At 34.0% G+C, this 25,616-nt stretch overlaps 1 protein-coding gene and 1 long non-coding RNA gene across 3 annotated transcripts in view; both read right to left on the bottom strand.

Annotated features, from left to right (window-relative positions):
- The window catches only part of LOC107690975 (uncharacterized), a 19,971-nt gene extending 3,929 nt beyond the window's left edge, over positions 1-16,042 (bottom strand). The window contains exons 1-2 of the long non-coding RNA XR_001634502.1: positions 15,955-16,042; positions 11,621-11,626 (exon numbers count right to left, since the gene is read on the bottom strand). This is a non-coding gene — a long non-coding RNA (uncharacterized LOC107690975). The remainder of the gene's footprint in view (positions 1-11,620; positions 11,627-15,954) is intronic.
- The window catches only part of LOC107690973 (acid-sensing ion channel 1-like), an 86,095-nt gene that overhangs the window by 28,681 nt on the left and 31,798 nt on the right, over positions 1-25,616 (bottom strand). The window lies entirely within an intron of this gene.

Genomic DNA, 25,616 nt, shown 5'->3' with positions numbered 1-25,616 from the left:
CGGGGGGGGGGGGTGGGGGGGGGTCTAAAAAGTAGGAGGGATCTGTGATGTCAAACATTTATTAATTAATTTATTTTCAACAAAGTTCTAGAATTATTTAAAGTTTCAATACTGGCTTATTTTATGAGGCAAAACAATAATTACTAATAAGTAGTTTATTTATTTAAGCAGAATAAATTGTACATTAAAATAAGATGTGCATTATCCAAAATGTATAAATAAACACATTCACATTTTATAAATAATGTAATATTAATATAAAAAAAATACTGTAAATAAATAAAGAGATTTGTGATGTCACACAAAAACAAACATTTAATAAAATATATAAACATTAAAAAAATGTATTATATTTATATAATAAATACAATAAACGTGCATTTAAAAAATATAACATGTAATATAAATAATACAATTATAAATCAATCAATAAAAAGATAAAGAAGATTTGTGATGTCACAAAAAATGTGAATGGAATTACTTAAAGTTGCAATATTGGCATATTTTATGAGGCATAAAAATAAGTGTATTATATTTACATAATAAATAAAATAAGCCTGTATATTTTATTTGTAATAAAGGAAAAGAAAGAAAGAAAATGAATGAAAGAAAGATGTGTGACATCACAAACAAACATTTATTATCATTATTATTATTATTATTATTATTATTATTATTAAAACTTAATTCTGGAATTATATTATTCTTATTCTTATTATTAATAATAATAATAATAATAATAATAATACTTAATTCTGGAATTATTATTAATTCTTGAATTATTTAAAGTTGCAATACTGGCATATTTTATGAGGCATAAAAATATACAAAAAAGAGAGATAAAACAAGCATAACTAGGAACATGCATTAAAGAAGTAAACATTTATAATATTAAAGGCATATTTCAGGTATATACTGTGTACAAAAGCAAAAATCACATTCACAGCAAATGCACTTTGCACCAAATTACTAAGTACTCTCATTAGCCTTGTTAAAACAATGTTTCAGTTTCATGACTATATTTTCAATAGTGTACACTTTTAACAATAACTTTTAACCCCTATTGACTTTGACTGTAAGTGCATCACTGTAAATATGATTATGATTTGAATCAAAATGATTTTCTGTGGTGCACATACAGTGTGATGTGATCAATAAAGCTTGTACTGAATCCTCCCGCTTCCTTTAATGTGCCGCGTTCATGTTTGTGTTGGCAAGCAGCGAGTTCAGCATATCATTACATAACTGTCTGTGCCAGAACAAAACACAGCATCATGACAAATATTCACAAGCCAATACAACAAGATTGCTGGAGAAAGAGCTATTGATCAAATTATGCACGTGTCCATTGAATCAGGCAGACCACAGCTGAGCCTCGCCGTATTCATTTGACATAGCGACACAGATGCTGATCCGATCTCATCTGAGATGACCATCAGCAGACCATCACATCCACAGCCGGCTAGCGTTACCATCCCAGGCTGCATCAGACGCAAATTAAACATCATTAGGTGAGAACATAATTCTGCAACTTTAAACATATAGGAAGACGCTTTTATGTTGTTCAGATTTGATTTTTCAGCTTAAAATGTATTCGAGAACATAAATGAGAACCAAATGTTCGACCCAGGAGTATTAATCACAATCTAAATTAATTATAGATGCTTTAAAAGAGATCTGAAATGTTTGCTCGTGCATTTGAGCAATTACTCATTAGATTTCCATACCACAAACAGTATTACAGTATATTGAAAGTCCAGGAAGCGAAGATTTTAATCAGCTGTACAAAAGGGCATGTATTATTTGGGGAAATCTCAGTTTACACTGAAGTGGTAATGAAATCCTGGAGTGATGATGGAGTGCTATGTGTGCTATAGATCTGTTACAGCATTATGGGAAACAAAAGCTCCGCACATGGGAAAGAAATACGAGACACAAGGTCACACTGCTGGAAACGGATGGAGAAAGGCTGTGAGCCTCATTTGTTATTCAGAAACAAAACAAAACAAAAGAGAAAAAGGCCAGTCTGTCTGTGCTCTCTAATGTGATGCAAACCTTCAGAAAGATCTTCTCAAATGTTCTGGGATTTTTTCACCGGGTTCGTGACACCAGCCGTCTGATCGATGGATTTATTTCCTGATGCCGCCGAGGCATTTCCTGTGTGTTTTTCACTACCGCATAACAATTTGATGCTATCTTAGGTTCACAATGAAAGGAATCCATCATAATGATCCTGTGATGTATAACACAACTTCTGGAATATGGCATTAATAAAATAAACACTATCTGACAATTTAACATATGGGTAATAAACTGTCAGTGTTCAGTTTTAAATGAGGGTGATCAATCAAGAAGTCTAGGAGAAGTGTTTGACAATGATCCGCAACTGCATTTTACCTTTTATTTTTTATTCATGATTTAGGCAGCATTTAACTGGATCAGATGAAGTGATTTAGTAAATTATGGAATTTGCAATATTGGCACATTTTATGAATCAAAGCAAAGCAAAGCAAAAAATAAATAAAATAAAAAATAAAATAACATAAATGTATATTATATAAATAAATGAATGAATAAATGATCAATTATAAAATATTATATTTATAGAAATATAGAAATAATTAATAGGCATTATCCAATAATACATACATACATACATACGTACATAAATATAAATAAACATATGTACATTAAATGAATGAATGAATTAATAAATAAATAAAAAACAAAAAGGTAAACAAAACAAAACATATATTATCCAACATATATAAAACGTTTTGCTTTATTTAATGAACGTGCGTTTATTTTTTATGCATTTATATATTTTGGATAACACATTTTTATTTTATTTATTTAATGTGTTTATTCAGAATAGAATAGAATAGAACAAAACAAAACAAAACAAAACAAAACGCATTGTATACAATTCTCACCCCCCCCCCCAAAACCCAAACCCCTCAGTAATATGAACCCTGGCTAACCTGACACTACCTTCACCTCGATATCTTATTATTACGTTGCCAATATTGCGTTTAAGGCCACCTTAGGGGTCATTTCTCAAAGATGGAATCTAACACTGGAAATAATAAACTTCAAGTACAGGTACATTATTTCAGTTCAGAAGAAACACATTGTGGGTCTAATAAATGTTGCTTCCCTGGTGCATTGTGGGTTTGAAAAATTATTTGAAATAATCTGTCAACTTAAATCCATTTAAAAGTATAATTCGGTCCAGCAAAAGACCTTAGCCTGGGAAATCAGATGCTTTTGGTTTGCTGTTTCTGTTTAGAGCGATTCAGACTCCCGGCTGGCAGAAACAAGCTCATTAGTGTGGGCAGCTGTTGGCTGTGTGACTAAGATGGAAAGGAAAGGGGCTCAGTACATTCTGCTTCTGTTCGCTCCATCTCTCCCTACAGCACTAAATCAATGCCACATCCATACATTTCATCCCCAAATCACTCCATCTCAGCCCCATCTCATTCCGGCTCACCCTTATGCTACTCAAGCAGAACCGCAAAGGCATCTTTACACCCATCTCATGCCATAATACTCCATCTAGTACCCATCATCCTCCTTTCATTTTCAGAGCCACTGCAACAACCTATCATCATGAGATCTGTTCAGACATGCCTTCATTTCAAAACAAGCTCATGCTGGACCAAATGCTACACCATTTCCATCTGCTTTTGAAAGAGAATATCGCAATTTTTCTTTCATTCCAAAACAGAAACAACATCATGTCTAAGCTCTAGGTATGTTGTGCTTGGCCCTGCAATTGCTGTTTGCTGTTATACATTCATGTGTATTTTTATTTATATTGAAAAAATTTAATTTAATTTAGTTATTATTAGGGGTGCCAATCGATTAATATATTTAATCGCAATTAATCGCATGATTGTCATGAGTTAACTCGTGATTAATCACAACTGAATTTAAATAATCTAATTTAAAAATCTGAATTATATAAATTAATGAACAATACATTTAATTGTTTTGTTAATTTAGTTTGATTATATATGTGTGTGTGTGTGTGTAAATTAACAAAACTAAATAAAATATAAATTATGTAAATGTGAAAGACTTTTTTATTTAGTTTAAATAATATAATTTATCAATCTAAATTATATAAATTAATGAACAACATATATTTAATCGATTTGTTCATTTAGTTTGATTATATTTGTGTGTGTGTGTGTAAATTAACAAAACTAAATAAAATATAAATTATGTAAATGTGAAAGACTTTTTTATTTAGTTTAAATAATATAATTTATCAATCTAAATTATATAAATTAATGAACAACATATATTTAATCGATTTGTTCATTTAGTTTGATTATATTTGTGTGTGTGTGTGTGTGTGTGTAATGTGTATAGTATAACAATAATCAGACATACATACATACATACAGGGATTGTACTTGGCTTACTTAACATTCTAAATTTATTTTCTATTTAACATTAATTAATATAACATAATGGCTCTGGTACAGTAAGGACTCAGGCCAGAACACCATGGTGCTGAATAATTACCATTTTGATAAACAATCATTTTTAGATGGTACTTCAAATAATACTATGGATTTCCTATACATGAGCAAATAAATAAATAAATAAAATAATGTTCACATCACCATGGTAGCATGTCCAAAAACACTTTAATAACAGAACTTTTTGTTTGTGCTGTGAAATGAGTCTAGCGCCTGAAGAGACCAGAGCATCTAATGCTATTATGAAGCAAAGCATGCTATCCCATTATTAGGCAGCTAGTGTGATGTGGCTGTAAAACAGCTTATGTATCAGATGCACTGCACAGTCATACTGTTTTCCTTGCAAAATTACCCTGGAGTGACCAGAACATAAGCCATAATACGCTTTCCGCTGTTGCCTTGGGTACGCTAAGTTGGCAGGGAGCTAATATTTTGAGCTGCTCTTAACTGACTAGCTCATTTACGCATTATACAAACTAAAGAGTCCTGCTGGGCATGAAAGTTCCAGCTGAAGTAAAAGGCACAAACAGAGGCATTCCCACCAACAAGTACTGCAGTGTCCAATCTTATTTGAACCTACTACTGTTGGGCGAGCTAATGCAGGAATGCCAAGTCGTTTAGCTAACCATAGTGCTTATGTGTTTTTGTTGATGTTTTTAGCGTAAATAACACACACCAAGACAATTATCTAATATTTTTGTTAGCAAGGCCTTCAAATCCTAGCATGGACTTCCTTATGCCAAGTTTTTGACAAGTACCATGGTAAAACCATGGTATTCTTGGAAGTACTGTATTCATATATAGTCACTATAATTTGTAAATATAATTGTATAATATGCTTTGAAATTGAATACAATGTAAAAATGATTTTTCAAAGTTGTAAACGAAGATTACAAGAGTACATATTAAAGAAAGTATTATTTCAGTTTACCAAACTACAGTAGGCTACATCACTTGTTTAAATTGCGTTTTTTTTTTTGCCTAAATAGCAATTATTTCTAACACACTCTTCTAAAGTGACATTATACCAAGACAATCTAATTTTTAGAGAGTTTTTATTCAAAGTACCATGGTAAGACTATATTCATAGTCACTTTAGATTTGTAAATATGATAGTATAAGAATATGCTTAGAAAATCAGTACAATGTCATTTTAAGTTGAGAATAAAGTGCATGATTTATAAGAAAATACTATTTTAGGGAACAAGAAAATGATCTTATTTTTATGTTAGCATGGCCTTCATAGTCTAGTACTGACCTCCTTATGCTATTTAAAAAACCATGGTATTCATATAGTCACTGTAGTTGTGCAAGTGTGATAAGAATATGCTTAGAAATTGAGAACACTTATTAAAAAATGATTTTTTTTAAAATTTTGGAGTATTGGAGTAATAACTCTATTTTGGTCTTTCTACTTCAAATGTTCAATATCAAATTCAAATTCAATGTCATTCGCCATTTCTTTATGAATATTTGAGAAATTCATGGGCCCTATGAAATCCGCTTTATTTTCCCCCAAATTCCGTTTTTTTTTTTCAGTTTTAATTTTTCTGGATTTTGTCCCCCCCCCCCCCATTTACATTTTTCTAGACTTTTAATGGTTCAATTAAATGGTATTAATCAAAAAGCATGACTAATTAATTTAAATAATGAAACTTAAACAATTTAACAGCAATTTATTAAAAATGTAATTTTTAAGGCCCTATGAAATGTTTTATTTTTCTCAAATTCATTTTTACCATTTTCTGGATTTAATTTTATTGGTTTCATTAAATTCTAATAATCAAAAGCATGTCCAATTAATTGATTTTATAAAAAATAATGTTACTATTATTTTATTTCTTTTTTTCTGAAAAACTGTGTTATGTATTTACATTTTTCTACTAAATAAATTCTGGTAAATATTTTTTTCTGCTACATATTCCTTAAAAATAATGTTTTAATATTTCTGTCACAGTTTCGGCAAGATAAAGCGAACTTTTATTTTGATGGGGTTTTTCTCTGTTTGTTATGAAGATAGTTTTTCTCAAAAGAAACGCTAAAATGCTCATGAAGTGCCTCTCAGAGCAGTTCTATACAGATTATGTTCATGTGTTTATGTAATCATACTTTGAGGCGGCAGAGGCTGAAAATACCATGAACGTCACGTGCGCTTCAGTATGTGTGCAGTAAACGAAACCGCGCATCTGCGCCATTCATTCACACTGAGACACTATTATACGATTTCATATTTAAATAGTATTTTTGCAGCTTAATATTCACAGACACTAGTCCACATCACGTTTTGATTTAAGTGTACTGACCTACGTTTGATTTATCCATCCAGAATTTGGCAAATTCCATGACATTCCGTGTTGTAAATTCCATTTTTATGACAAATTCACTAGCAATTTCTGAGTTAAAATTGTTTTAAACTATTTTTTTTTTTTTCAAAGTACCATAGCGTTACCATTTCTGTACAGTGCTGTTGCATTACTTTAGTAAAGGTTGCAACGTAAATGTGATCATGTTAATACAACAACAATGACGTTTAAGTAGCTTATACAACAAATCAATTTTCCTGGTTCCAGTATCATTAATTATGTGAGCGCTGTCATTAAAACATTGAGACAACATTCCCGTAACACAACATTGATTAGGCCGCACCATAAACCGATTACTGAAAGACAATCCTGTGGTGGGAAACTGCACACTTCACCACTAGATGAAAGATATTATGTAGACACGTCCACTGCCAACAAAACAATTAGTCTCGAGTCTGGACAGCAGCTTGAGAGACAATTTCATCATGATACACGGCTGACTTAGACGATCAATGGTTGTGCTTGTGTCTCCGACAGCAGCCACTTTACACAAGGCATCAAATACAAACACTTCTAAAATGATCTGGTGCAGAAACTGACTTTTAGGATTGTTTTACACAAACCTTATCAGCTCATCGACTGCTTTATCGATTGCTTTTGTTGCATTTCATTTTATTTTTTGAGGTAATGAAATGTTAGAACATGCATTGTTTGCGTGATGAAAAGTTGCACGTTTCTCTGCTTGTTTTGGTGGGCTTGGCTGTATTAATGCAGCAGTTAAAAATCACATCATGAGCTGGAACAACTCAACAGCATTAGTGGCTAACTGATGGATATATTTCTTGCTAATGATCTCTGCCAGACTATCAGACCACCGTGCCCAAGGCTTGGGAAACATATGCACTCGATGAAGGCATTCATACATATTTAATCAAATCCCTCTAAACTTAGAGCTGACTGCACAGCTTGAATTACCGATATTCAGCTGAAATCGAAAGTCTAGCACAAGCAAGGACATGACAAATCCATCATATCTACAGACCCAAAAGCAGATGCTTTGGATCTCGACGACCGTGTCGTCCTGAACCCTGGTGTTTATAAAAGCAGACCTTCTTCAGCTCAGCGGCTTCTGCTATGACGGATAAGATGAAGTTTTAGATATGTTGCACAGACACTTGATCAGTGCAAAAGGACAGATTCTTTTTAGAGCAACAGACCCTCCACTTTCATTACTCAAATCAATGGGCCATATCATTGAAATGCAATCCTTTTTCTCCAGGCTTTGACAGCCATTTGCTGGCGGACTAAGACGTTTTCTAGCACAAGTTCCTTCAACAGAGAAGAAACGTAAAGGTCACGTGCACATACTTTCTAATTGCCTAGAAGGTTCACATTTTTGGTGATATTTAAAGAAAGTGGAAAGTGGTATTTTCAGAAGTAGCGTTAAAATTGATCGAAATTGAGTTTGTCTGTCGTTTCAATTAAACAACAATCAGGATTAACCTCAAAACTTAGAATATCCACTAGAATAGAATACTTACACTATAGGGCTTTTATTGTTTTGTTTTCTTTATTTGATGACTGGACATGACTAGGGATGCACTGACATTATTTTTTATTCATTATCATAATTTTTGTTATATATGGTATCAGTGTCCAAAATTAGATCGTTATAAATATTCAATATATAAATTTGATTTATATATAATATTGTATTTCACACACACACACACACACACACACACACACACACACACAAAATAGATTGGGCTGTTCATAATATGGCCAAATATGTTAGTGTTATATAATAATATACTTGGCCATAATATTTATTATATATTATTATATAATGTTATAGATTATAGAATATAAAAATATATACTGATATACTGCTATGGCCAATTACCTACAGCCATAAAATATTTAAAACAATATTTTAAAAACTATATATAGGCTATATATATATATATATATATAATGTATGTATGCATGCATGTATATATATTTATATATATAAAATATTTTATTTAATTAATTATTTATTTATTTTAATTATTGCTATGGCCAATTATCTACAGCCAGACCATAAAATATTTAAAAACAACTATACATTTTTAAAGAAATTATTGCTATGGCCAATTCTCTACAGCAAATCTATTTTGTCTAAATGTATTAAAAATAAAGTCAATAAAATAAATTTAGACATCACAACATTAGAATGTATATTTATGAAAACTGTATATTAATTTTGAGATTACTTAAACACTAAAAATGTTTAAACTCAAAATAAAAACTTAAAAACAAAATTACACAATAAGACATCCAGTATCATTATACTGATTAATTGGGGAAAAAAGGCTAAAAATGATTTGATCCTGACATATCGTGCATCACTATAAATGACCAACGGGACAATCAAACAGCTTTAAAAAGCGATCACCCCAGTCAAAAGCGGTTAAAATGTCTAAACCCTGTCCATTCAGTGGACATCTCTCCACCTTTACTCACAGTTGTGAAGTTCTCCGGCCCGCACTCTTTTCCACGATACTTGCAGTCCAGCAACATTTCTTCAATGCTGTGGCTGGTCCTCTGTACAAACTCCAGCATGTTGAAGGTCTTGCTGGGGAAGAACTTGCTGTTGTCCGGCGGCTGTCCCAGGGCGGCCATGAAGTCATCGAAGTCACTTTGCTCCACACCGAGCAACCCCGCCATCCAGAAGAGATCGTTGCGGATCATTTTGGAGCGTCTGAAGCTGTTGTAGTTGCAGAGGGTGATGGCCGGAAAGTACATGACGGGACTGTCCATTTCGTCCAGGATGGTGACGTGAGGATAGCTGAGGAAGTCCATCACGGCTCCGGCCACCTGGTAGAGGAAGATGGACAGCGAGGAGAGGAACGCTGCTGCCCAGAGCAGACGTCTGATGGTCACTCCTCCGGGCAGGAAGATGTGGCTCAGGCCATGAAGGGTGCAGTTGGCTCCGAAAACAGTGATGTCTGACGGCCGGGGCTGCTCTTCGTCTTCGGCGGAACCCATCGCGATGGACTGAGCGGTGAGCTAGAGATCTAAATCTAACCTCTACGAAGTCTGGATTGTTCGGAAGTGAGGGTGGTGCGGTCTAAACCGGGTTGTAACACCCCCGTCCATGCGGGGAGGTTCGGAAACATGAGCTGACCATTTTGATGCTGACAGCGGTTTTCGTTTTGTGCATTCTTGGAGGGCAAAGAGGGCCAAAGATTGAGTTTCGTAGGGATGAAACTTAGTCTCTTAATAGATAAAGGATGAGGAGATGCCCATGAGAAACCATAGAAATTAATCAATAATGAAGTAGTCAAAAAATCCAATAGCAAGCAGAGAGGAATGTCAGGCAATTGGTCTATAGGTAATTACCTAGAGTATTAAACTTCGTCTCGCACCATTTGTGCTACAGACGTGCACGATACTTCAAATCGAGCAGCTCGTGTGCTATTACTTCTCAGAAGTGATTGGACTTTTTTTTTACCTGGTGGATGGGAAAACATTCCCACCGAAGCAAGGACCGAGACCAGGATATCGTAGAAACTTCAGGGTGGGATCCTTTGATTTGAGACAGTAAGTAACCACCTAGCAACCACCAAAAACACCCTGGCAACCACAGCAATGTGCTGAAAATCGCATGACAATGGCCTAAAATAATAATAAAAATACCCTAAAATAGCGATGGTGAGATGGCACTACTGACACACACACAAACACAAACAATTATAATCTGAGATAACAGTCTGAAAATGTATTACTTTCATTAAAAAAAATATTTTTTAAATATTTATTTTTTTAAATTTTTTAAATGTTTTATTAAATGCAATAAGGCTGCATTTATTTGCTAAAAAAAACAAATAAATAAAAAAAAGTAATATTTTGGAATATTATTACACCTTAAAAATCACAGTTTTCTATTTAAATATATTTTAAAATGTCATTTATTCCTGTTATGCAAAGCTGAATTTTCAGCATCATTACTCCAGTCTTCAGTGTCACATGATCCTTCAGAAATCATTCTAATTAATTCTAACATATCCATTGTTGAAAACAATTGTTCTGGAAATCCTGATTCCCCCCCCCCCTTTCTTTGATGAACAGAAAGTTCAACAGAACAGCATTCATCTGAAATAGATATCTTTTGTAACATTATAAATATCTACTGTCACTTTTGACCAATTTAATGCATTCTTAAATGCTGATAAACAATAAAAATACTATGCAAATGACTGATAATATTGCAAAGCATCAACCATCAGCTTAAGAGGGAAAAAACTGGCATTGAGTAACAGAGAAAAAACAAAACAAAATGAACAGATGTGGAACAATTACAATCAAATCAACTGCAATTATTGTTTTAATGAATAATCTTTTGTGTTCCAAACCTGTCAATCATACAGGTTTGGAACGACATGAGGGTGAATAAATTATAATAGAATTGTAATTTTTGGGTGAACTATCCCTTTAAATACTCCCCCAAAAATAAAGCAGAAGATAGAATGTTTACTCACTTAAAGACAAAATTGATTGTTTTAGTTATTTACACCAGTGCAGCCAAAAACTCAACAGTGCTTGATAGATTCCTTACTTTTATTGTTCCCAAATTGCGTCTATCCATTTACTAATCTAGCTATTGTCTTCTGTCCATTACAGATCTAATCGATCTTCCCGAATAGCCAGACACACACAAATAATTTCACAGGGAGAAAAAAAAAAGGACTAGGAGGAAAACGAGTTACTCCGGCCACGTGCGTTTAGCAATTAATCTCCTGGCAGCATTCGGTCACTGTAATTCTGAAATCAGTGGAGCACAGCAGACTCTCATAATGCCGCCTCCAATCTGAAGCCTTAACACGCCGCTTCCTTTACATCAGCATTTCAGTGTGCAGGGGCCCAAACGAGTCTTCACCCCCGTTCCACATCCAGAGAGCTGCATTCACACGTGTTCAGATTACTGATCTCAGCCTGCACGCGCTTTCATATCCCGCGCCGTTTCCCAGACATGCAGGAAATGTCAATGTTAGTACATGAAGAGCGCCAAATCCACTAAGCTCCTATAAAAGGGAAGTCTTAAACTGGCGGAGTACGGAGGAGCCGGGAGAGAAAATCCATCAGGCAGGAGAACCCGACAGACAAGGATCTCAAAATGAGGATGGCTTCAATTTACAGTATTAGATTATGTAATATGTGACGTAAATGACTGCCACTGTATACAACACGCCATCTTATTGAGAATCAGTAAGACTCTAGATGTTAATTATCATTAAATCTAATGCTTTGCTGCTTTAAAAGGTGACATTTGACATTATAAGCTACGGACGTTCAATACTGCCTCCTGCTGGTAATTTTGCCTGCTGAGTCAAGCATTTATCTCCAACAGCATGAACAAGACCTTTCGAAAATTGACCTGAATGTATAATGTGGCACACAATTAAAAAGGCCCAAAAAAGCATTTGGTCATACCTGCATAAGCTACTCAAAATGTTTGAATGTCATTGCATTAGATAATAAAGTGGTATCTGCACAACAAGTGATATTAGATCTTTTCTAAGAAATAAAACTTCACATCAAGACATTTTCGCTATGCAAAACAAAATTTAACACAGGATTTATGGGCATATTCCACTAATGTTTCATAATAACAAAATGTCCTTTAAAAATATGCAATATCAGTTGTTTTTATACTTTTAGAACTTAAAAAAAAAAAAAAGATTTTTGCCACTTTGCTTATTTATGATGTTCTCAAACTTTTTTGACCAATACATTTTCATGGCATTGCTAGTTGATGGTAAAGCCTGGCTAACGGTTTTTAAAAATAGTTTTTATTCATACAGATTCACTAATGAAACATTCAGAATGATTAATGAACCAGTTGAAAAAGAATGATTCACTTACAAATCAGGTTTTCACTTGCACACAAAAGTAATATCTATGAAATTAAATCTTGAAATGTTGAAATGAAATGAAATGAATTGTAAAGCAGATCTAAAGCAGAATATATGTGTGTGTGTGATTTCCATGCCTTTCCAAGATTGTACTAATTTTCCCATGTTTTTAAAAATTCACAAAATACAACTTGTCCACAATTTTTCCATGTTTTTATGACTTAGGGAACTCTATTTTGTTATGTAATGCAATGACAAATATACTTTAAGTGCATCATTTTAAGTTTCAACATTTTTTGCAGGCACTGAACACCAGTTCAAAAGTTTTGGGTTTGGTTAAGATTTTTAGTTTTTAACCAAAAATACATTAAAGTTAATAAAAAAAACATGAATATTGTGAAATATTATTATGGTTTAAAATAACAGGTTTATTTGTTAATACATTTTAGAATGTAATTTATTCTTCAGTGTCACATGATCCTTCAGAATTCATTCTATTATGCTGATTTGCTGCTCAAGAATTTCTTGATATCAATGTTGAAAACAGTTGTGCTGCTTAATATTTTTTAAACGGTGACAGTTTTTTTTAGGGTTCTTCAACGAATAGAAAGTTCAAAAAGAGCAGCAGTCATTTGAAATAAAAATCTTTTGTAACACTATAAATGTCTTTACTGTCACTTTTCATCAGTGTAATGTTTAAAATGATTGATTTCTTAAAAAAAAAAAAAAAAACTGACCCCAAACTTTTGAATGGTAGTTTATATCATATATAATCCACACTTAATTTAACTGAACAACTTGCATTCTGTTAAAATGAAACTATTATGATGTTATCCATCTATCAAGTAATTCCTAAGAAACAAAAGGACACTCTAACGGCCCTGCGCTGGCACGTTCCTTTCAAGCAGAAAAAATAATTAGCATTTGAAAGGGGAAAGGTGACTTTTCCAGTCCCTGAGGTAACTATGTGAAGAGCCATTCTGTGGGAATGAACCGAGAGCTAATGAATCTGCCTTCAGTGAGAATACGCCTTATCAAAGACATTTGAGGCGAAAGTGAGATTGCTGTCCTTTAATGAGAATGTAGAAACAGAGGGCCGGATTTGGGACACTCGTGCTCGCTTTGATGTCGACACTGAATAGCACAGCCATTCTAAATGGAAATCAAACATGTTTTGGCTCAATTCAGTCACAAGTTAAGCACTTAAAAGTCAAAATTCTGTCACTGTTTACTCACCATCAGGTCCATATGCTGATGAAAAGTGCGATTTGTGAAGGGAAGATTTTTAGTCAATAATGACTTAACCCTCAGGTAGTGTTCTGGTCATTTTGACCTGGAGATGTTTTTTGTTTTTTTTCCTCAAAAATGCTAGTTAATGTTGTCACATTGAATAAAACTTACTGACCTTGCTCACACAGGGTATAACTACCCAAAAAATTTGATAATTTTTGTACTTTGGGGATTTTATACCTGCGTTGTTCCCGATCACCCTACAAAAAAACATTGTTACATTATCACCAAATCTTGGATTCAATCTTTTTTGTCAACTTGTGTTTTTCAATTAGCACAGGATTTCTTTTCACTGCTCTGAGCTTATACACCTCAGTTTTTGAGTGAATATTTACAAAAATAGCCACAAATAAAGCTTTTTCACTTAAAAACAGAGGTGCATAAACTCAGATCAATGAAGCCCAATCAATTAAAAAAAAACTGTTAATTGAAAGAAAACAAGTTGACAGAAAGATTGAAGGTTTGGTGATAGTATAGCATAAATGGAGATTTACAAGCAATTTTTCAATTTTAGGCCGGTCATTTTCAAAAAAGGACACCAAATTAGGTATGTTTTTTTTCCCCCAGCACAGCAGAAGAACAAAATGTCAGTCTGTTGCTCATATAAAGTGTTCATATTGTATTATATTTTATGGTACTTTTCATCTTTTTTGGTTACTGTATGGAAATAAACAGCATTAAAAATAAAGACTCAAAAAGGGTTTTTTGCAGGGATGCCATAGAAGAACCATTTTTGGTTCCTCAAGGAACCTTTCAGTGAACCATGTTTTTTATTAATCTAAAGAATCTTCTTCCACTATGAAGAACCTTTTGTGGAATACAAAGATTCCATGGATGTAAAAGGTTCTTCCTGAAACCAAAGGTGCCAATAAAGGAGCTTTATTTTTTAGAGTGTGGAGGTGAATAAACAGTGAGAGGATTTATTTTTGGCCAAACTCTACCTTTAACTTGCTAGGTAAATCTCTGTGGTTCTTTGACAGGCTTCGCTGATAGCTACAGGGATGATGATGCAGAACTGAGACAGCGAGTCTCTTGGGCTGGATGTGGAGAGCTTGTTAAAAGGAAACGGAGGCAGGTGTTAATGTATTCGCTCTACTGTACCTTACTGTCTACAGGAGAGTAAACAGCCCACATAGTCATTCAGCACAACCAGCAAGGTTTCAAGGGCCATCAAAACATAACCGTACGCCCTCAAGCATTATGAGCGGGGTGGGAAAGTTCAGGCCGAAAGCAAATAATGCGTCATAAATAACACAACATGGCGAGTAAGAGTCTCTTTGACATAAAATGGTGGTAATTATGAACTTCAGATTTAAGTAATTCCAGGGTTTCAATAGAAGAGCATAAATCTACATTCATAAATCCATAATCTCTGATGTCCGACGTCAGTCTTTCAAACACGAACGGCCGTCTGAATATGCAAATGTACATTTAAAGCCCACTTAGCTGAAAAAAATAACTCGCTTTTTTCAGTTCTGACTCACAGATCCCGAAGGACGTTTTAGACTGATGATCGTGTCATGTGGTGAATAATTTCTGACCTTTTAACTCTTTAAAAATAGAGAGAAAAGTCTTTATTTGCATGTCTGTCCGGGGAGAGAACTCATAATGAGTTGCATGTAGCTGAAAAGATATGGCGTGTGCGCTGCTCTTGTCCATACAAAAACGGTTCATAGTGATGCTTTCAAGCTACAAAAACGACCAAATTGCAGAGTAAAAGAACTATGAAAGTGCATATGACTCAGGTGCTATATTACCGTTAGGTCTCCCAAAGCCACACAATAGCTTTGTGCGAGGAACAGTCGAAAACTGCAGTTGTTATTCACCAATAATCTTTCTTACCGCAAAAGTTCATCAGATTTGGATTCAAAAATAGCACCACAAGCAATGCATTAGATCTATTATCATTTAAAATGATTAAATAATATAATAAAACATCATATTTATCATACATGAATGTGCCAGATCAACACAGCTGCTTTCAACATTAATGACAAGTTTCTTGAGCAGCAAATCAGCATATTAGAATGATTTCTGAAAGATCATGTGACACTGAAGACTGGAGTGATGATGCTTAAAATGCAACTTTGACTCGCAGAAATAAATTACATTTCAAAATATATTAAAGGGGTCATATGATGCTTTTTTAAAGATCATTATTTTGTGTATTTGGTGTAACAGAATATGCTGACATGCTTTAATGTTCAAAAAACACATTATTTTTCAAATCCTGTACGTTATTGTAGGTCCTCTATGCCCCGCCTCTCTCAAACGCTTCGTTTTCTACAAAGTCCCTCCTTCCGACAAGCGCAGTCTGCTCTGATTGGCCAGCTGACCCAGTGCATTTTGATTGGCCGAACACCGCAAACACTCGCGACCCCTTTAAAATAGAAAAGAGTTATTTTAAATTGTAATAATATTTCACAATATTACTATTTTTATTGTATTTTTGTATCAAACATGCAGCTTTATTAAGATATTTCTTTTAAAACAAAGTATTACCAACCCAAAACGGTTGAACGGTTATTATCAATTATAATAAATTAAATACGTACATTCCCATTTTACGCTTCAATTAAAATTTTAAAAAGACTTTGTGTGAACTATGCCTTTAAACCATCACTTTCACCGTCCCCCTAACATGAAATGATGACCTCTGCAGTTCTTTTCACACTCCTCGATGTTTTATTGTTGAATAACAGAGACATTCAGTGTGAGAGTTGCTGATTTATAGCTGCTCTGCATGAACCGAGCACCAATTTTTACACTAATCATTTATCAAGGATTGCATGCCTACATTTACAGTTACATTTGATCTCAGCAGACATTTTTTATACCAGAGCAACTTAAAAGAAACATCTCTCATAAGTGGCAATTGCTTGAGTAGCTAGATAGGAATGTAACTCAAGAACTGGGGTCAGACTTTATGAATCAAGGAGAACACAGTGAAAAGGATACAATTACATAATAACTGGAAGTACATCATTCATATTGGTGAAGTCAAAAAGGTTATCAGATCAGTGGAAGTAAGTTCAATCAATGCAGTCAATGCATAAAATCAGTACGCTGTAACAAGCAGGAAGTTGTAGTAAATATTATATTATATGAAATATACAAAAAAATCCTGTAGTGTGTGTAATTGTTATTTTTTTCAAATAATAAACTTCAAATAAACATAACTAATTGTATATAATATCAGGAGAATATGTAACCGAAACAAATTTTAGTCTGCAAATTTAGTCTACACTGTTAAAAAAAAGAAAAAAACATTTTGAAAATAAAAAAATAATTCACACACAACAGCCTTTATAAATGTACATAAAATATTACATTTCATTAAATTAAAATATTAAATTAAATATAAAATAAATATTACTGTAATAAAATAAAATAAATGTTTGACTTCCTGCTGGTTACATATTGATTTTAACTTGTACAATTCTTTATTCTAAGGAAGAACTACCAATAAATTTGCTCTGTGTTAAATGAATAAACTTATTTTTATTGATCTGATGGCCTTAGTTAACATATCAAACAAACCAAAAAAGGCGGTACACAAATGCTTGAACTACAGTGAAAATTAAAAAGTACATTGCCTTGAAACACCCCTTTAACCACTTCTGAAGTTTTTTCTTTGAATAAATGCATAAAAGTCTGAAGACAAGACAAGGGAGCTGAAAACATTATTCTGCTCTGCATACTTCTGCTTCATTTACAAACTCATTTTGTTCTCATGAACATAATATCATGAACAACACTGTTTTTTGCTGTTAATCTTTGAGGAAACTGTAAGCATTACATATACTGTAAACCGAGAGATGAAATTAAACTTGTAGGGGGTACAAATGTGGCAAAATAACTTATTTTTCAGCTGTGATGAGTCATCCACATGAAACTGCTTCTTATCACCAACTCTCAGAAGGCACATAATCAAGCGGCTCCTTTGAGCTTGAGACAAAAGCTTTCTGTGATTCAAAAGAACATTCTGGAATAAAATCTCGTGAAACAGGAAAACATGTTTGTGAAAAGGGGAAAAACACCACATTTTGTTGGTTCGCGACCAGACAGGAAAACTGACTGAAAATTCAATTGGAAAGAAAAAAACTACTTGTTTGGTGCTTAGTAATTTTATGAATTTAAAGGTTAAAAAATATCAATATAACATCAGTGTAGGTGATCCATGTTTTAATGAGGGGAGTATTGGGAATGACTTTTTAAAGGAAGAAAACCCAATGATCTTCCCCAGATATGTTTAACTTTCTTTACAATATCTCACACAAACTGCACCACAACATATTGACATTTCTCATTTCCATCCAAACAGCTTGCAAGTTTGAACAGTATTCAGCAATTGCCAACATTTCAAAACAAACCTTCCTTTGCTATTTTAGAAGACAAGCCAAGACAGTCTGAATTAAGGATGTCAACCGTCCCGTATAAGACAGAATGGTTCTGTATTTAAGCCGGGGACCGAATTTCATTCAGAATTACATCCATATGGAACACGGTTTGCATTTCAACATCTTACACCCAAACAGCTGAGGACATGTCAGTATTTATTGCATCGTAATCAGTTTCTAATACAAGTGTCAATGTTAAAACTACACATTCGAATGGAAAACGACTTGTGAAAGATGGATGTTGAGCGAGAGTCCTGACACTGGCTGACACTACTCTTGACAGCGGGAAGAGGATCAAGAAAGATCAAGGAAGAGTAGCTCTAGCCAACTTTTATCTGTTGGATTTTTGCACTTTTGGATGTACTGTTCATCAGAATATTTTTCTGTAAATGGAAGCAAAGACAGTCCAATTTTAGAGCATTTTACAAGTGCATGTTTCCCTGAATTTGCTGCCAAGATGAAATTAAAGGGATAGTTCATCCAAAAATGAAAATTGTACTTAAACATGACATTTCAAATCTCTATAACTTCCTTTTTTCTGCTGAACACAAAATAAGATGCAAGGATGCATTCAATTGTTCTTAAGTGATGATAAAAACATTTATAATGTTATGAAAAATTCAAATAAATGCTTTTCATTTTAAATTTCTATTCATCAAATAATCCTGAAAAAAATGTTTCCAGAAAAATATGAAGCAGCACAACTGTTTTCGACATGGATAAAAATAATACATGTTTCTCGAGCAGCAAATCGGCATATTAGAATGATTTCTGAAGGATCATGTGACACTGAGGACTGAAGAAATAATCCTGAAAATTCAGCTTTGGCATCACAGAAATAAATTACATATTAACTGTTTGCTATCTGAATACATTTGGTTTAAAATTGTAATAAAGTGTCATAATATTAACATTTTACTGTATTTTTAATAAAATAAATGCAGCCTTGGTGAGCATAGGAGACTTCTTTCAAAAGCATTAAAAAAGTCTTACCGACCCCAAACAGTTAAATGGTTTTGAAAAAGACTGTCTTTCATTGTAGCTTTGGCTTTCATTTCATTTGTCTTTAACAAAGAAAAAATGCATGCACATTTGGAATGACAATTTTTGGGTGCACTATCCCTTTAAAAGGTCTGAAATGTGCTTAAAAGTTGGATTTGTTCATCTTGAAATATATTACAACAAATGCTTGCTCAAACCGTACAGCACGATGCTAGCAACATCAAAATTGCGGGTTTGATAGCCAGGGAATGCATGAATTGATAAAATGTACTTTAAATGCAATGCAAGTCCTTTTGCATAAATGCCAAATGCATAAATATAAAAATATAAATAAATGTAAACATTAGTGCCTGGTTTCTTAAGCCTATAGTCTCAGACTAAAATGCACGTTTAAGCTGTTTTAACTGAAAGCACCATGCACTGACATATCTTAAAATATGTCAAAGCCTTTGACTTGTGTTTTTTTCTTCTCTAAACCACATTTAAAAAACTGAAGCCTAAACTGAGGCCTAATCCTGGCTTAATCGAAGCCCTGTCTGTGAAACCAGGCCAAAAAGCATTTAGCACTTAATTCAGCCTTTTTACTGAATATCATCTTTTTTATACACATTTGCCACCTGCCACTGATAGACTACTTAACCCTCATGTAGTGTTCTGATCATTTTTCCCGAAAAAGCTGGTTAATGTTGTCATATTATACTAAACCCTATTGACTTTACTCACACAGTACATAACAACTTCACAAAAAAGTGTTTTTGTGGGGGTTTTCTACCTTGCTACACTTACACCTACAATAAACACCTACATAAATTTCTTGTTATGCTGTATTATTACCATATATTGGATTCTATCTTTTTTTTTTCTTTCAAATTGATTAGGCCTACTTGCTCTGAGCTTATGCATCTAAGGTTTTGAGTGGAAAAAAAACATCATTTGTGAATAATTTTGGCAGTATTCCCTCAAAAACTGAGGTGCATAAGCTCAGATCAATGCCTGCAATCATTCAGCTCCAAAAAACAAAGACAAAACCTACGCTATCTAAACCAGATTAAATCCAAGACTTGGTGATAATATAGCATAACTAGAGATTTGCAAGCAATTGTTAGAAGGCTGGTCATTTTTGAACAGGAACATCAAATGAGGTAAAGGATTTAATACCAAGCTAAATCTAAAATGGCATGTGTGTATATAGAGTGTACCTTATTTTCCTAAAAAATAAATGGAGTGTCCCTTATTTTGCTCTGCTGAAGTTGGCAGCCGTAGCCAGCATCGGATGTTCACTTTCAGAGACATGCAACGGTTAAGTGAGCACCGGCGCTGAGCTGATTGAAATATTGTTGCATTCTGAGCTCTTTGTACACAGTGTTGGCATGAGAGATAAATGGACTTCATAGACCAATGGCCATCAGTCCTTCAGCGTTTAGAGGCATCCATCAAGACCTCCTTAGCCGCAGCAGGGTTACGGAGATTATATTTAGTGCCACGGTCTGCTCTGAGAAATATTTCCCCAACACATCAGGTAATGAGCTCTGCAGATCAAAGCTGCCGAAGCGCACATGTGAACTGATGGGCGTATGTGCTAAAATTCCAGCTTTCCTGTGCTGTCGGTGGTTATTTTTAGCTGGCTGTAACGTTAGTGACTGGAGCAGAGGTAATTACAGCCATTTCAAAGGGCTCAGGTCTGCACCGCAATAATAAAGGTGGATGCTGCGTTTCTCTCTGGTGGCCACCGGTAACGGCTGGAGATCTGCGAAAGAGTGACTCATTGCCTCAGACGGGGAGGACGTCTGGAAATGGAAAAATGCGTACTACAGCGCAGAGAAGCTTTCAAGAATAAAGAGTGGATCATTAAACGAGATGGGGAAGGGGTGAGGCTGTGCATAGATTTTTGCAATAAAAAAAGTTTTTAAATCACACGTTCAATTCAAAATATCGATCTCTGCTCCAGCTGTCATGTGCTCCAATATCATGTCTGAGATCTCGTCTGGAACTGCTTAGGGCAAATCCAATTCTTGAATTAACTGAACATAAATCCCAGCTTATACTTTACACTACTAATATGCATCACTTTTTTATTTCTGTGTGTAATTTTTGAAATGCGAGATGTAAGACTATTTAGTCTTAAGGAAGCCCTGACACAAATTCAAGATGTGTTTTTAAAAGCTATTTTTAACAGAACATGCTGTTTTACAGATGGAATGCTCGCAGTACAAGATGCTAAAGAAAAAAATGTCTGCATGTTTGCACAGACCAGCATTTAGAAAGATTTCAATTTAAATGAATAAACAGGCAAATCAATCAGTTCAAAAACATGCTAAAATCAACGAGTTGCATCTCTAAATTCATCAGCAACAGCACTTAAAATATTAAAATATATCATTAAAGGGTTAGTTCACCCAAAAATGAAAATTCTGTCATTAATTTCTCACCCTCGTGTTGTTCCAAACCCGTAAGACCTTCGTTCATCTTCGGAACACAATTTAAGATATCTTTGATGAAATCTGAGGGCTCTCTGACCCTCCCATAGACAGCAAGGTAACTACCACGTTCAAGGTCCAGAAAAGTACCAAGATGATCGACAAAGTAGTCCGTGTGACATCAGTGGTTCAACTGTAAAGTTACGAAGCTACGAGAATACTTTTTTGCGCAAAGAAAACAAAAATAACGACTTTATTTCACATTTTCATCTCTACTGCGTCACTCTGGATGTGCGTTCACGACAGTACCATGACACGAGCGTGTGGCGGCGCAAAAAAGTATTCTCGTAGCTTCGTAACTTTACAGTTGAACCACTGATGTCACACGGACTACTTTGTCGATCATCTTGGTACTTTTCTGGACCTTGAACGTGGTAGTTACCTTGCTGTCTATGGGAGGGTCAGAGAGCCCTCAGATTTCATCAAAAATATCTTAATTTGTGTTCCGAAGATGAATGAAGGTCTTACGGGTTTGGAACAACACGAGGGTGAGAAATTAATGACAGAATTTTCATTTTTGGGTTTACCAACCCTTTAAACCTATTAAGTAATTAAACCTAAAAAAATGACAACAAAAATATAGTTTACCTAATTGTCTTGAAAGTCGTTCTGTCTATCAAAACATGACCAGCTCAACACAGAAACACTGTCTCAACCAATGGGCTGAGTTGGGGGCGGGGTTTTCTGTTAGTTGACCAATGACAAACGAGGATGGATTCTGGGGTGGAGGGGTATTTAACTGAGACTTTTATCCTTATAAAACATTTTTTTTATGTTTCTGAAAAAAGGCTGCATATCAAAAACAGAGTAAAAACTAATATTGTAAAATATTTGTAAAATTTAAAATAAGAGTTTTCTATTTAATATATTTTAAAATGTAATTTATTCTTGTGATGCAAAGCTGAATTTTCAGCATCATTACTCCAGTCTTCAGTGTCACATGATCTTTCAGAAATCATCCTAATATGCTGATTTGCTGCTCAAGAAACATTGTTTTTTATTATCATCACTGAAAACTGTTGTGTATTTAATATTTTTGTGGAAACCGTGATAAATTTATTTCAAGATTCTTTCATGAATAGAAAGTTTAAAAGAACAACATTTAAAATAAAAATAGTTTGAATAATTACAAGTGTCTTTAGTTACACTCTTGATCAATTTAATTCTTTCTTGCTGGATAAAAGTATTAATTTCTAAAAAAAAAAACTCACAAAGCTATCATCACGGTTTACTTTCACTGAATGGGAAAAAGCTGTGCAAACATCCATCAAAACATCTATTTTGTGTTCTAAGGAAGAAACAAAATGTCAAACAGGTTTGAAATACATGAGGGTGAGTAAATGGTGGCGATTTTTAGTTGCGGTTGAACTATTCAATATCAATTCAAACCTCATTATGTTGGGCACGACGCATCTGATACGTCTACAGTCATTCACATCACTTGTACGGTTCATCTCAAATGAACCGATTCAACTCTAAGACTCAGCATAACCTCTGAGGGCTCTTCACAGCACTTTCCAAGAGCCCAAACTAGCGCTTTGAAGTTCAGTCATCGAGTGCATGAGAGGGGCTGCGCGAGACGGCGTGCTCGCCGAACACAATCTCATCCTCCCAGCAAGAGCATTCTGATACATGTTTCCATTAAAATGGAACACTGAAAAACAAGAGCACGAGAGACGTCTGGAAAGGCCTGTGGAAGATACGGTAAGATGTGCAAAATAAAGCGAGAACTGCAAGTCAAACAGACATTGCTCTCGCTGGGCTGCATTGCACTGATGTCACCCGTTTGACAGATTCATTTCCACAGTTCAACACCAATCACAACATGTTGCTTCGCTACTTTATAAAAGCTCTGTAAATATGTATCCAGTCCCGCACTGGCACACCGAGTCACTTTGGCTTTGCTTTTCAAGGCTGCTTTCTAGTTTTCGCTCTCTTTTGTTTCAGAATGCTAATTACAGGTGCATCTCAATAAATCATTAATTTTATTATAAGAATGATTATACTTTTTGTTATAGTATTAATTTTATTATTAATACATTAAAATGAATTTAAGTATCTATCTAATACAGTACATTTCAATATTATTATTGCTATAAATATAAAATTATAATAATTTTATTATAAGAATTATTATACTTTTTATTAATTTTATTATTAATAATACATTAAAATTAATTTTATGAATATATAAGTAACAGGTATATATTTATATATTCTTATTCTTACTATAAATATAAAATTCAAATAACAAATATTAAAAGAATTATTATACTTGCTTTATTAATTGAATCAATAATAAATTGCAATTATTTTATTATTATAACTATAACAATTATAACAAGGATTTAATGGAAAAATAATAAAATATGGTAGTAATAATAATAATAATTTAGCTGTAGTTTTAAGTATTTATCTTTTACTATTTACATGAATAAAAGTGTCTGTAATATGTAACAACAAAAAAATAAAAATAAAATCATGACACTCAACCTTGCTTATAGCAGGTCAATATCATATTGCAACTAGTGCTGTACAATTTCATTACAATTGATAAAGACATTTTGGTATTGTGACAAACCTACTTCCTATATATTCTGTTGTTGACATTAAAAGCTGTGAAAGCAGACAAACCCGTTATGACATTTTGATGCTAATTCATCTGTCACTTAGCAGAAGCTGGCCAAATGCAGCAGATGCCAACATGGACACGTTGAGACACACATACTCATTCTGAAAGCATAAACAAAACTATGCAAGACAAAAGAAAAAAAAAAAGATCAGTCTGTGCAGCTCATGGCCATATATTCAGATCATTCCGTTTACTCCTGCATAACAAATAATGCTGTACTGTGTTGAGCAGCACTGTTATGAATCAAGGTACGTATGTGAGAAGCGTGCAGTGCGTTTGACTGATGCTGGGCATATCAGTATTAGTCTCCAGGCTTAGAACGGAAAGTCGTCTGTTGTAATTTAACAGTCCTCTTGTGAATGGAAACTGTGACATTCAGACCCACATGTTTGTCTCATCGATTTGCGTCTAGCTCAAAAGGCATCGTTCATTCCCGGCGGTATCGCTGCTTCCCATTCCGCCGCCTCCCCTCGGAAGCTCAAAGACGCAGGACGCAGAATACCAATGATATGTGATATTTAAATGGTCGTGATATTTGCGCAATTCAAACAGGCGGCTCTCTCTTGCAGGGGTCGCGTTGGTGACAAATACATGCAAATTAGCTGTGCACAAAATGTGGTAATGTCATCTGTGGAGTTCAAACCACTGCTCTACTCTTCAGTGTTCTGCAAACTTCTGATTTTGATGTCTGATGGAAATGTACAGACACAGTCAATTTAAAAATCAAACGATTTCGTCAGCGCAATGAAGCAAAAATATCCCAGTGTGCAATCGAAAAAATGCTCAATTCATGTTATTCCATTAAGGGAGTAGCTGCATGTCTATGCAATATTCCTTCAAAAATATTATCTGTACATTTGTTTAATAATAATAAAAATAATATTATATAAGTAATATATATACAGTATACAGTGGGTACGGAAAGTATTCAGACCCCCTTAAATTTTTCACTCTTTGTTATATTGCAGCCATTTGCTAAAATCATTTAAGTTAATTTTTTTTCCTCATTAATGTACACACAGCACCCCATATTGACAGAAAAACACAGAATTGTTGACATTTTTGCAGATTTATTAAAAAAGAAAAACTGAAATATCACATGGTCTTAAGTATTGCTCAGTA

Source organism: Sinocyclocheilus anshuiensis, unplaced genomic scaffold (genome assembly GCF_001515605.1).
Source record: "Sinocyclocheilus anshuiensis isolate Anshui unplaced genomic scaffold, SAMN03320099.WGS_v1.1 scaffold102, whole genome shotgun sequence".
Taxonomy (NCBI): Eukaryota; Metazoa; Chordata; class Actinopteri; order Cypriniformes; family Cyprinidae; genus Sinocyclocheilus; species Sinocyclocheilus anshuiensis.
The sequence above is the reverse complement of the archived record's forward strand: the minus strand, read 5'-3'. Positions and strand labels throughout refer to the sequence as shown.